Source organism: Elephantulus edwardii, unplaced genomic scaffold, assembly GCF_000299155.1.
Source record: "Elephantulus edwardii isolate Elephantulus edwardi_28Jun2011 unplaced genomic scaffold, EleEdw1.0 scaffold00274, whole genome shotgun sequence".
Lineage (NCBI taxonomy): Eukaryota > Metazoa > Chordata > Mammalia > Macroscelidea > Macroscelididae > Elephantulus > Elephantulus edwardii.
This window is the reverse complement of record NW_006400024.1, coordinates 661,228-670,886: the sequence shown is the minus strand read 5'-3', so window position 1 is coordinate 670,886 and position 9,659 is coordinate 661,228. Positions and strand designations below refer to the sequence as shown.

Here is a 9,659-nt window from a genome sequence, read left to right as displayed (position 1 = left end):
GACTGCAATTCTCAAAACAGAATTACAATTCCTACTCAACTTGTGGGTGTGTTTCCTAAGTCATTATCCCTCAAATGGACCACAATGGCACCACTGTGCCTTGAGGAAGCATTTGACACTTTGTATATGTATTTAACATGAAAAGCCACCCTTTCAAAAACTGGTCCTTATATCCTAAGTACTCATGGTGTTATACGGTTCTTTTGCAATCTTCTCGCCAACCTCCACTACCAAACACATCCAAAATTTAACAAGGGGACCAGATACAAAGCGCCACGATGAGCTGCGTCATTAAAACTGGAATTTCGCTGGTCTTTAATTTCCATTTTCTGGTTTACTGCTGTGTAAAGGTCAGAATCATCCAACTGATGACAAAATAGAACAAAGCAGGCCATACAGCGAGGGCTTTGCAGTTCTGAGGATGGCTGTCAGAAAGAAAGGCTGTAGAGGCTACAATCAACCAGGCAGACATCAGAGCCACCACTGAGAGCCAGACCCTAACGTTCACTGGTCCTGGTTCAGCCAAAAGCACCAACTGACAAGTAGGCATTGCCAATTTCACGGGAAGTACACGTAACCCAGGAAACAGAGGCTCTGAAAAAAAGATTTCTCTCCTCCAAGAAGTTTGGAGTTGAGGGTGCTAGGAACTGCACCAAACTAGACAGTAGCAAATACTTCTGCAGACTGGGGCTGTCCATCGTTTTACAATCTGCAGAGCCCTGCAAACTGGGGCTATCTGTTTTACGATCTGCAGAGACTTTTGAAAGCACTGATGCGAGCGTCACATAAAGGAACAAAGGTCCCCATAAATCTTAATCTTTCAAAAGACTCTTTCTTGAGTACAAAACATGCGTGACTTTCCCCCCCCCCCACAGCTTTTAGGTCACGCATCAGCTGCTGGGTGGCATGGCCCCAGGTCTCCTGAAGATCTGCAGCTCCCCCCGTACGGGTCCTCCTGCTCGTGGGTCCCTTCCGTCTTTTGATGCTTTCTGTTTCGTTCAAGATCTTGCCCATAGAATCTTTCAGCACTGTAACTTGAGGCTTGAACTGTTTTTTGGTTCTTTCATCTTGAGAAATTCCACGTGTGTTCTTCCCTTTTGGCATGAATTTCAGCTTTTTAAACACATTTCATTATAATGCTTTCCTTTGCATTCTCTAGCTGCCCTTTGGAATCTTCTGTTCAGCTTTCTACTTCAGCGTTCCTTCCTCCTACAGAGTCTCTTCTGAGAGGCATATTGCTCTTTTCTTTCTTCCTCTCTTTGCAATGACTTTTAAATTTATCACACATAGATGATCTCCTAGTTGTCATCCCACCATTCTCCTGGCCGTAGGTCATAAATGTTTAACACTTCAAATCCATTCTTGAGATACTTAAAAGTGAGTCGGGATAGACTCAAGGTTCTACTTTGGTTCTCATGGGCTTGTTCGAATTTTCTTTAGCTTCAATTTGAACAGGCGTATGAGTAGATGACTGTTTGTTGCATAGTCAACATGTCCTGACCTTGTTTAACTGCTGATATTAAACCTCTTCTTCACTGATTCTACACATATAGTAACTTCAACTCCTGCGTAGTTCATCAGGTGAGATCCATGTGCACGTTGCTGTTAAGAAACACTGAGTAGAACTTGACTCATAGTAGTAACTATACAATCACCAGATCTGAGCTCTGTCCTATCCTGGACCGTCTAGATTACCTCCAAGCATGTTTGAGCCCATTGCCTCACACACTGCAGCAATTCATCTTGTGGATGGTCTTTTTCTCCTACGTTGACCCTCCAAGTTCAATGTCCTTTTCCAAGAAAGTCTCTTTTCCCAACATGCCCGGAATCTGTGAGATGAAGCTTCACCATCCTTGCCTCCAAGGAGCACTCATTGCTTATGGTCGTGGTTTTGTTTTTTTTTAATTATTTCTTTTTAAGTAAATAACCTATTACACAATGTGATCTCTGGCTTCATTTCCGTCACGGTTGTATTTTTCAACTACTATTACTTCTTCTTTGTTTTGATTTTTATGCTTCAGCCATCAATTTTTATTAATGCATTTTGATTGTGTGCAGTAGCAATTTCAGGCTACGAAAAACCATTGTTGTTGTAGTTGTTGTTATGTGCCATCGAGTCACCTGCCCTAAACTCTTTTCTACTGATTGCCAATCTCATTGTCTTCGACACACCTACCTCCATTATTCCAGTCACTGAATCAATCCATCACATCAAGGGTCTTTTTCTCCTGCACTGTCCCTCCACCCTCCCAAGCATGATGTCTTTCTCCAAGGACCGATTCCTCCTTGCAACATGTCCAAATTATGTCAGACGAAGATTCAGAATCCTAAAAGGAGCAATCTGGTTTCACCCTGTTTAGGATGAAGTTGTTTGTTCTCTTAGCAGTCGGTGATATATTCAATACTCTTCTCCAACACCATAGCTCAAAGGCATAAATTCTCCTTCTGTCATCCCTAGACATTGTGCAGATCTCTGATGTATAGCAAGTGATTTCAAAGACCATGGTCTGTATAAGGCGCACCTTAGACTCTAGACTAACATCATTCCTTTTCAGTACTTTGGAGAGGTCTCTGAGAGTACATCTTTTAATTTCTTGGCTGCTGGTGCCAAGAGTGTTGATTGTGGAGCCAAGCAAACTAAAAAAAAAAACCACAGAAGATGGTAGAGTTAGCAATTTCTTAATCTTTGGTTTTAACGGTTGATGTGTATATTTGAATAACAGTTGTATTAATAGCTTTTCATGAATATGTATGGATGGCGTCTTTCACAGCACTGACTTGTTAAGACAGATCTTTTTAAATAATGAATGCCAAGTGCTCTTTTTGACAATTACTATGACACCATTCCTCTTCTATTTGTCATTCCTGGAATAATAGATGATATTAATCTACTGTCATTTTTGATATAGTTGATTATATCAATCTGTTGTTATTCCTGGCATCCCGCTGATGAGTACCGGTGAGCTAGAACTGACTGTGCTGACCCTCCAGTGAGTTTGCAGAGGCAGTAAACTGAACGGGAGCAGACTGCCCATCTTTCTTCCACAGAGCAATTGGTGGATTCGAACCACGTAACACTGAATTGGCAGTGCGATTCTATACCACTAAGTGAACAAGGCTCCCAGAACTCTGGTGGATTAGTGGAAAGGAACTGTGCTGCCGATCCAAAGAGGGCAGTTCAAATCCACCTACTGCTCCTTAGGAAAAAAATGAGCAGATTTCTCCTGTGCAGTGCGGAGCCTCTGACGGCCCTGTGTGGAGGGACAGCTATGACTCAATTCTGTTTCAATGATACACAACAATAGCAGCATCCTAGGGTCTTGGCATAGTTGTTATTGTTGTTAAGTGCCGTAGAGTTGAATATGAACACAGAGCTGAATCCTGTCCTATCCTGTGCCATCTTCACACTTCCTGACACGTTAGACCCCATTGCAGTGGTCACCGTGTCAATCCACCTGGTTGAGGGTCTTCCTCTCCTTTGCTGACCCTCCACCCTTCCCAGCGTCATGTCCTTCTCCAAGGAATAGCCCCTCCTAGCAACAAGACCAAAGTATGTGAGGTGAAGGCTCATCATTCTTGCCTCCAAAGAGCACTGTGGTTGTACCCTCTCCATGACATATTTGTTTGTTCTTTTGACTGTCCATGAGATATTCAATTCTCTTTTCCAACACCACAGCTCAAAGCATCAGTTTTTCTTCTGTCATCCCTATACATTGTCCAGCTCTCAGAAGAATAGCAAACGAATGGAAAAACCATGGGCTCAATCAGATGGACCTTGGTCCTCTCACTACTCGTCAATAATTTAAAGAGGTCCCTAAATGCAGACTTTTCCAATGCAATAGATCTCCTGATTTCCTGGCTACCGGTACCAAGGGTGTTAATTTGGATCCAAGTAAGATGAAGTCCTTGGCAGTCTCAATCTCTTCTCCATCTACTATGATGTTGTCTATCAGTCCAGTGTAGGAATCTTTGTTTTCTTGACACTGAGATGCAACTGAATTTGAAGGCTGCATTCCTTGATCTTCTGTAACAAGTGCTTCATGTCCTGCTCACTTTCAGCGAGTAATGTCGTATCATCTGCATAATGCAGGTTATTGACGAGTCTCCTTCTGATCCTGATGTCATACTCCTCTTCAGAGAGTCCAGCTTCTGAAATAATTTGCTCAGCATGCAGATTGAATTGGTATGGAGAGAGAATACAGCCCTGAGGCGCTCCTTTCTTGATTTTAAACCGTGCTATGTTCCCCGGCTCTGTTTGTAAAGCAGTCTCCTGGTCTGGGTATAGGTTTTGAATGAGCACGATTATGGGCTTTGGGATTCCCATTCTTCCCAGTGTCAGCCACAACTTGCTAGGATCCACACACTCACACTGCCATAGGAGGTCAGATTAATCTATTATTCTTTAAGCGAATCAAAATTTTATATGTGCCTCAGTATGATTTTTCATTTTATTCCTATAGACTATGTAAATTATCTACCCAATCTATAGGAATAAAATGAAAAATTATTCTGAAGGACATATCAAAGATTTAATTAATTGATAAACATCTATTTCCTGTCAAAAGAGCAAACAGAAATGTCTTGGAGAAAAGGCAGCCAAAGTGCTACTTGTGCGCAGTCACGATGAAGCTTTGCTATCGCGTATTTTGGGCGGATTGCTGCAGGAGGTGGTGAAAAAGAGACGGGCCCTCAACCAGATGGCTGGATACAGTGGTCACGGCAACGGGCTCAAAGGAGTCAGAGCCTGTGAGGACGGCACAGCCGGGACTGGGTTCAGGTCTGTTGTTCAGAGCTGCTATGACTCATATACTTTAACAGTACTAACAACCACCACAAACATACTCTCCTCGGGATGTAAAAAGCTGTACTATAGGAAAGACATTATGAGGCAAAAGCCCAATGTGGGGAAAGAATCACCACGTATGGGTCCCCCAGGGTCTCAGGAGCAAAGTGTCACAAGAGAGGCAGCTTGTAAGAAGAGAATTGTATCATCTCTCACTTCAGGGTCTTCCTCTCCTTCACGGACCTTTCTAAATGTCACGTCCCCCTCCAAGGAAAAGCCTTTCCTACAATATACCCAAAGTATGCGGGGCCAAGCTTTGCCATTCTGGCTCCAAGGAGGACCCGCACTGCGCTCTCCCAGACATGTCTCTGCTCTCCCGGCGGTCGACGGGATGCTGAGTACTCTTCTGCAACACTCCTCAGCCATCATTTCTTCTTCCATCACCGTTGTTCTTCCAGCTCTCGGCAGGAAAGCAGGTGATTGAAAAGACCATGGCTTGAATCTAGCGCACCTTAGTCCTTAAACTGCCATCTTTGTTCCTCGGTAATTTAGAGAGATCTCTGACTGCAGACTTTCCAAGTGTAGTATGTCTCCTAATACCCTGACTGCTGGTATCAAGTGGATCGTGGATCCAAGTAAGATGAAGTTGTTGACAGCTTCAATCTTTCTCCATCTATCATGATATCCTCTGTTGGTCTATTTAATAAGACTATTTAAATGACTCCAACGGAATGGCTTAAGTGTTTTCAAATAGTTCTGAAAGGCTCTTTACCATGCCACTAAGAAATACAGCTGGCAGCCAACTAGCTAAGCACGGCCTTCTCTCACAGAGGTCGGTGTGAGACTGACTGAAATTGTGATATGCAGATGATACAACTGTGCTTGCTGAAACTGAGTAGGACCTGAAGCCCTTGCTGGAAAAGGCCAAAGACTACTATAGTCTTTAATATGGATTGAAGTTCAACATCAGGAAGACAGAGTCTCACTACTGAGCCATTTGGCCACTCTATAATAGATAGAGATTGAGATGGTTAACAATTTCAGCTTGCTCGGATCCACAATCAACACTCAATACCAGCAGTGAGGAAATCAAAGGACTAATTGCATTGGGAAAATCTGCTGTCACGAACCTCTGCAGAGTGCTGAAGAGCAACGATGTCAGTCTAGATACAAAGGTGCGCCTAATCCAGGCCATGGTATTCCCAATTACTTGTTATGCATCAGAGAGCTGGACAATGACTAAGGATGACAGAAGAAGAATAGATGCCATGGGGTTGTGGTGCTGGAGAAGAGTTTTGAACACACCGTGAACTGCCAAGGAAACAAATAGGTCTGTCTTGGAGAGGGAGAAACCAGGTCTCTCCTTGGAGGCTAGGATTTTGAAGCTCTGCCTCACTTACTTTGGGCACGTGGCAGGAGAGATCGTCTTTGGAGAAGGTCATCATGCTCGGAAGGGTGGATGGACAGCACAGGAGAGGGAGACCCCAGATGAGATGGATTGATACAGTGACTGGGGCAATGGGGGTTGGTGTGTCTGAGTTAGTGAGACAGGCTCAAGACAGGGCAGGCTTCAGAGCTGCTGTACACAGGGTCGCTGTACATCACAAGCGACTCAATGTCACATAACAACAATAACATACTATGACAGGTTTGGAAACAGGAGTAGCATCCACTTCCTAAACAACGTGCCTCCGGAACTCTTTAAACTTTGATAAATGTTGATAGTTGTAGAGGGACTTCAGGTCTTTTGTTCATACGGTCACTATGAATTGTGCTAGATTCAAAGACAACAACAACAACAAAAACAACAACATAAATGTACTCTATAGAATGGCAGAGAAAAATACAGCTTTAAAAAAATAACACAATTCCTTTAGTCTTAGAAACTGCTAATAACAGAATGCAATCTTAATATGAGAATTTCAAGTGCAGTTAATTTTAAGTATGGTCCAATTATCACTTACTTTGACATGTTTTAGGCACACATACACTTAAAAAAATCAGAAGTGTTTTGAATTTGAATACACTTTTATATGTTTTTAGTTCATTCCCAAAGGCTGATTGCCATAAATTAGTAGGACTAAGACATGACAATAATATTAAATTTTAATGTAAAGCAAAACAACCCACTACAAAACATATGACAGAACACATAGGCTATTTCTTTTCAAATGCAATACTTTCAACAATTCTAGCACATCTGTATGGATTACATATAGGTCTATACGTTTAAGGGAGCTCTGGTGGCCACGTGGTGCGAAACTATGCTGCAGTTCCAAAGGCAAGTGGTTCAAATCCGCCAACTGCTCTACAGGAGAAGGATTGGCTATGTCTTCCGATGTGGTTCAAGTGCTTATGAGGACCCGCCGGAGGGTCGGCTCGGAGTGTACAGGGAGCTCCAGAGGCACAGTCTGTAGTGAGCTGCTAACAGAAAGGCTGCACTTGTCTTAATGGAGGAACCACCAGCCACTTTGCAGGACAAAGAAGGGCAGACTCCGCAGGACAATTTACAGCCTCTGAGACGTGCAGGATGCTGGCGAGGAGTCAGACCTGTTACAAGGAAATCAGAATTCAAGGAATATACCGATAGGTCCCTGTTGTCCTTGGGTGTCGTCCAGTCACCAGTGACTCACAGCAACCCTGTGAACAATACATTCAACCTTTGGGTCACTGTGACCTCAGTCAAGACCACACTTTCAGTCACCATGTCAATCCATTTCATCCCTGGTCTTTCTTCTGTGGCCTGTTGGCCCAGGAGAGGACTTTTGTTTTCTCGATGTTGAGACGTAATTCACACTGAAGGATGTAATATATAATCTTCTTCAGTGTTTTAATTCTTCAATTACTGCAAACAAAATTGTGTCACCTCATAATGACTTTTCCTCTAAGGCTGATGCCACATTTTTCTTCAGAGTCATGAAGAGAGCAAAGGTCTTTACAAAGATAGAGGGGAACAAAAAGACCAAAGTGGGTGTCAGCGCAGTCACTGAAACTCGCACTAGAGCCAAAACAAAAGAAAGAGTTGATGAAGTCAGAGAGGTCAGATTGTACCATTTCAGGACTGAGCATACAATCACGAGCCAATGGTGAGGAAGAAAACAGTTCAAGAGCGCTGAAAGCATGGCGAACATAGAGCCCCGGGAAGTGCTGGTCTACCAGTCATCAAGTTTCCACCAATGGCTGCAGCCCTGGATCCACTCCGCAGCCCCTCCCAAGAAACTCGGGAGGTCGTAACCTGGTTAGGTGACTGGAAGAGGAGGTCATAACCTGGTTAGATGACTGGAAGAAGGAGGTCGTAACCTGGTTAGATGACTGGAAGAGGAGGTCGTAACCTGTTTAGATGACTGGAAGAGTTTCATGTTTGTTTCAATTTTTAAAAAACATTAATCTGGTAGAGTCTGAAAATCACCTAGCAATTTTATTAATATCACCTTCAAGTAAAGTCTTGCTGAAGATTATTATACAATGGCTGCAACAGAACTTGGCAAAGAGCTGCCAGAAATTCAATCGGTTGTGGTAGGAGGGATCTCATTGCTAAAACCACATAGCTCTTAACTCAAAGGGTAGAATAACAGAGATAAGTTTTTGTTTCATGAACTATGCAAAGACATTCAGCCTTGTGGATCCTAACAAATTATTGATAGCACTGAGAAGTATAGCAACCCCAGAACATTTAACTGTGCTCATTCACAGTCTATAAATAACCCGTGGAGCAGTAGTCTGAAGAGATGAAAGAAATACGGCATGGTTTAAAATCAAGAAATGTGTGTGTTTGGGTTATCTCCTCTTCCCATACCATGTAGGTCCTTGAGTGGCTCAAATTGTGTGCACCTGATTACTAATGTAAAGGTTAGCAATTCAAACCTATCCAGAGACACAGAAGAAGAAAATCTTGGTGACCTGCTACCTTAAAACCACAGACAAACAAAATGTCAAGTTGTAGTTCTCTTTTGTGATGCACAAAGTGGTCTTAAGTCCAAGCAGACTCCGTGCCAGCAGGCTTTGCTCATGTCCTTTTGAGAAGACAGTTACGTTTGACTTGTAATTCTAGGCATGGCTGCACTAAGGCTCACTCCGAATTTTTACTAACATTTCTCTGCCAGTAACATCTCCGTGTTGAGTATATCTGTTAGGTCACACTCCAATTCGTCATCTAAGTAGTGGTGCAGGAAGGAAGTTACAGGTGTGGACTGGACTATCAGAGAAAGACCCGAACAGAGAGGAAGAGGGAGGATGTAAGGATGAGCATGTTGTTGCTGTTGTTAAGTGCCGTCCAGTCACAGGTGACTCACAGCAACCCTATGAAGGAAAGTCCTCAATGCTTGTATAACTTGCGTCCTTTCTCCAGGTTCATCGAGTTTCCAGAGGCAAGTTATTACGGAAGTGGATGCCATTCCTGCTTCCAGGCTTGTTTTAATCAGGGAGCTCCATCAAACATCGTCCGCCATGGGTAAACCGTTATCACATTTGACACATCAGCGTCACAGTGTTCAGCTTCACAGCAACCACGAGTTATCTTTGTACAGCAAGTGGACACACCAGGACTATACCACCTGGAAGAATGTCTGAACAAAAACAATGAAAGACAGGTCTGAGGGCCGCGGATTAAAAGTCACCGATCTTTGGCTTGGTAGCATCGCTTTCTGTGCACTGGGCAAGCTGATCTCTCTCTATGTTGATGTTATTGTTGTTAAGTACTGTCGAGTTGCAGGCGACTCATAGTGACCCTGTGAAGGAAAGTCTCTAACATTTGTGTGACTTTTATCCTCTCTCCAGGTTCATAGGGTTTCCAGAGGCAAGCCAACCTAATTACCACACAAGACAAGACAAGAACTCTAACTCTCTCTCTCTCTCTCTCTCTCTCTCTCTCTCTCTC

The 9,659-nt window shown here is 43.3% G+C and overlaps 1 pseudogene; it reads right to left on the bottom strand.

Moving 5' to 3' along the window:
* Positions 1–334: 334 nt before the first annotated feature.
* The window catches only part of LOC102859940, a 15,042-nt pseudogene continuing 5,717 nt past the window's right edge, over positions 335–9,659 (bottom strand).